The sequence below is a fragment of the Penaeus chinensis genome, chromosome 18, assembly GCF_019202785.1.
Source record: "Penaeus chinensis breed Huanghai No. 1 chromosome 18, ASM1920278v2, whole genome shotgun sequence".
Taxonomy (NCBI): domain Eukaryota; kingdom Metazoa; phylum Arthropoda; class Malacostraca; order Decapoda; family Penaeidae; genus Penaeus; species Penaeus chinensis.
The window spans coordinates 25,503,504-25,508,503 of NC_061836.1; positions in this window are offsets into that span (position 1 = coordinate 25,503,504).

Below are 5,000 nucleotides of genomic sequence, written 5' to 3' on the forward strand. Positions count from 1 at the left end.
TAGCAAATATAGTAGCTGTTGTAGTAATAGTGCTAGTTGTAATAACACAAACAAACAAAAATAGATTAATTGTATAAATAATAACAATAACAGCAAAAGTTTTGACGACAATAAGTAAAATAAAATATTACTACGACTACTACTACCATTCTACAGTATTGCAACTAAAAATAATACTATTGTTATTATCGATACTATAAGAATAATAATCAAAGTAATGGTAATAATAATGATAATAATAATAACACTAATAACAATAATTAAATGGGGTCGAGTCAGGAGCGTCCACCCCGTGGTCCTGTTAATCTAATCTTTCAGAGACTCATCCTGACGCTACGTGCCGGACCAAAGGGTTAAAAGGATAAACCCTAGACCTGCTGAGACCCAATAAGGTACAAGTTCTGGTAGATTTAGACGCAGAGGCAAGGCAACCAACCCAACACGCCAGGAATGCATCTAGCCATTGACACTTAGTTTATTAATTTTGTCAAAGAGAAATCAATGGTAAGGAGATATGATATAAAGTGGGTAAATGGAACTCCTGAAAACTGAGACGAAACTTCTCAACATACTATAGGTCTACAAACTACCTAATTAACCATTTAGATGGCCAACCCACCTTACCTTCAACTAGGGATACGAAGAGGGCGATGGAAAAGGAAAGAAACAGCTGTCTCATAGGCTGAAAAAACAGCTTTGAATTTTTGTTATGACTCAAAGGATAAATTGTAAGACAAATTATATCTAAAGGTTCAAGAAGAATATACATTACAGTTTGCATAATGGTGTCAGGGAAATGCAGTATATATTTGGCTTTATGACCAATATCCTTTCAATCAGAGCACGATCGAACTGTCTCGTGAGAGGCAGCAGTGGTGGCAAGAATTAGGGAACACAGGCATGACCAAAAATAGTAAGGAAGCAAGCTCAACCATGGTTTATTGTCAACTTTGACAATAAACCACTAAACAGACTTGCTGTAGTAACATATTCAAAATGGCCAGAATGAAGGCTCAAGAAAAAAAAAAAAAAAATACATTATGATATAACATCAGTTCTTTAAGAGGTAACGGTTTCCTAGCTTTCAACACGGAATAGCTAATGAGAGAACTTTCACGGCTGAAGTCCAACAAAGCAGATGGCAATGGCAGGATTCTTAATGAGTTTCTGAAACATCTTAGTCTGAAAGCCCTCCTATGGCTTTAGTTCCTTCTTACCTGATGCCTCAGACAATATGAAATCCCTAACAGGAGATGAGCCAAAAGCGTTGCCCAACTCAAGCCTTGTGAAGTTCCTAGTATTCCTAAGATCTTTAAACCAATAACTTTCCTCTCACCTCTTAAAAGCTGTATTTGAGATTGATACCAAAAAGGATATCACCCTTCCTCGACCATTTTTTAACACAAAATCAAGGAAGGTGTGATGAGCCAATGGCATCTACAAAAGGACATATTACCCAAAGGCTCAGTTTAAGTAGTCAGCTCTCCTCATTCTTACAGACAAAACTGCACAGGATACATCCTTCCGAGAAATTGCAACACGCCTTACAGCTACCCTGGACATAATGCAAGAGTACAATAAAAAATGGCCACAGGATCCTAATCCCACAAAGACCCAGATATGTGCATTCCATTAAAGGGATAGAGAAGCCACCCCAAAACTCAACATTTCTTTGTGTGGCAAGGACTTTGATCACCTTCGGACAAGACGCTTTCGTTCGCCACTCACATCCAAAAGCTCCGAGGGGAAGTTGCGTCCCGCAGCTGTCTTCTCAAAAACTTAAGAGGCTGAAAATGGGGAGCTAATGCACACATCCTACGGTCAAAGGCCTGGGCGCTTTGCCGAACAAACACGGGAACTTTGTGTTCCACCCCTACCAGCACTGAGCACAGGCTGGTTGGTATTTCTCCCTCCAAAGATATGTAGACAATCCAGACCAAAGACTAGAAAAAAACAACAACCAAGTAACCATCGACGACACCCAATGTATTACCATCCACATGTCGCCTAAAATCAAGAAACGGCTTCACAGCAAACCTTACCACACCAAGAAGGCTTAAGTCCTTTCAGTGGAACGCACATATCTGGGTTTTTGAGAAATTAGGGTTCTGTGGCCATTAGGTACTTCTCCCCAAACCTACTGGCTTGACCTATAAAATTGAAGCCAGATCACCTAATAACAATGTTGTGCAAAATCGTACAGACGCACTGCCAATTGGTGCACAAACTACACAGAGCTGGTGCATTCTAAACAGAGTAAGGGCGGGAGTATGGGCAAGTAACCCAATATGGTACAATGGGGTATAAAATACGATCGATTTTATGAGTATGGTGAAGGAGTACAATCCGTCCACTCTCACCCACCGTTGCAGAGGAATGGTGCGGTAAGTTTTGAATGAATATTATCATTGTTGTTATCATCATCATCATCATCATCATCATCAACATCTCATCATCATCATCATCATCATCATCATCATCAACATCAACATCAACATCAACATCATCATCATCATCATCATCATCATCATTATTTTTTATTATTATTATTATTATCATTATTATTATTAGTAGTAGTAGTAGCAGTCGTACTAATGATAATATAATGACAAATAATAATCATTATCATCATTGTCATCATCATTATTCCTATTATCATTATTATGATTACTATTGCAGTTATGATTATCGTTATTATTATTATTATTATTATTATTATTATTATTATTATCATCATCATCATCATTATCATCATTATTATGATGATGATAATAATAATAATAATGATTATAATAATGATAATAATAATAATAAGTATTGTTATTATTATTATTATTATTATTATTAGTATTATTATTGTTATTATTATTATTATTATTATTATTATTATTATTATTATTATTATTATTATCATCGTTATAATAATAATAATAACAATAATAATAAAATAATAATAACAACAATAATAAAAAAAATATATAATATTAATAATAATAAAAACAACAATAAGAAAATGATAGTTGTAGTAGTAATAATAATAATAATAATAATAATAATAATTTTAACAACAATAATAATAATCATCATCATAATAGTCATAATGATAACGATATTAATAATAATAATAATAATAACAATAGTAATAGTAATAATAAAAATAACAATAATAATATTGTCATTAATAATAATAATAATAATCATAATAATAATGAAAATAATAATAATAATAATCATAATAAAACAACAACAACAACAACAATAATATGATACTGATACTGATACTACTACTACTACTTCTAGTAATAATGATAATGATAATAATTAGTAATGATAATAATAATAACAGTAGTGATAGTAATGAGAGTAAAAATAATGATGATGTTAATAATGATAATGATAATAATAATAATAATGATAATATTAATAATAATAATAATAATAATAATAATGATAATAATAATAATGATAATGATAATAATAATAATAATAATAATAATAATAATAAAAACGCTAATAATAATAAAAACGATAATGATAATATTAATGATAATATATAATAAGGATGATGATAATAATAATAATATTAATAATAATAATAATAATAATAATAATAATAATAATAATAATAATAATAATAATAATAATAATAATAATAATAATGATAATAATAATCGTAATAATAATAATAATGTTAGTAATAATAATAATAATAATAATGATACTACTACTACTACTACCAATACTAATGATAATAATACTAACAATACTACTACTACTACTGCTACTACTACTACTAATAATAATAATGATAATAATAACAATAATAATAATGATAATGATGATAACAATAATAATAATAATAAATATTATTATTATAACAAAAAATGCAATAATAATAATGATAATAATAATAGTACTACTCATAATAGTAAAAATGTTTCGATAATATGAATAATAATAATATTAATAACGATAATAACAATAACAATAATAGTAATGATAGCGGTAGAAATTAATGATAACAATAGTCTTGATAACAGCAATATCAGTGGTAAAAACGCATTAGTTATATCAACATTACAACTTTCACAATTGTTTTTTTTCTATAGCATTCGTTATGATCCATCACGGTAAGTTGGACGTCAAACTATTATCGCTCCAGTTATTTTGCGTCTTGTTATAAATCTTTGAGATAGTTATTTTCTTTTTTTGGTGACTCATTTCACTCTTGATTTGAGATAAGATTTGAGTTTCACTATGGAATTCACTTGAAAATCATGGAGTCATCTTGATTAGGACAGGCATGTAAGTGTAACTGTAACACATGCCTGCGGTTGAATATGTAAGCATACCTACAGTACATTCATACATGCACGCGTGTGTCTCCGGGCGTACGTGTGGGTTCGTCTGTACCTCTCGGTGTCTACGAGAACGATGCCCGTCCCTTTTTCCCTCCTGGCGACAGTGCCCCCTCTCCCTTCCCTGTTCCCCTGGCGGCACTGAGCCCCCTCTCCCCTGACGAGGGTTTCCTCTCCTCCCTCCTCTGACGACAGCATCCCCTCCCCTTCTCCCCAAGCGACGGTGCCACCCCCTCCCCACCGGCAATGATACCCCTTCTCCCCTCCTCCGGCGACGTCTCCTGCAACGTGACACTCGCTGGGGAGGAGGGGAGAGGGAGGGGGAGAGGGGGGAGGGGTCCCTCCCGCCGGCAACCCGAGAACAACAACACAGCGGCGGGCGAAGGGGCGGCGGCGGCGACGGCGGTGGCGGCGGCGACGGCGACAGCGAGCGGGAACAACAAGACTGAGATTTTCTCGGGTGAAAATCTAGATCTTTTCTTTGGTAGACCTCAGACTATTTAGATATTTAGAGAAAACATTGATCTAACCCGTGTTTAAAACAAATTCTCATTTACCGCGAGGTGCTGCTTCATTTTCAAAAAACGAATATAGTTTTAATTGCCTGTCATATAGTTTCCTCGTTGTAGGTTATTTATGGTA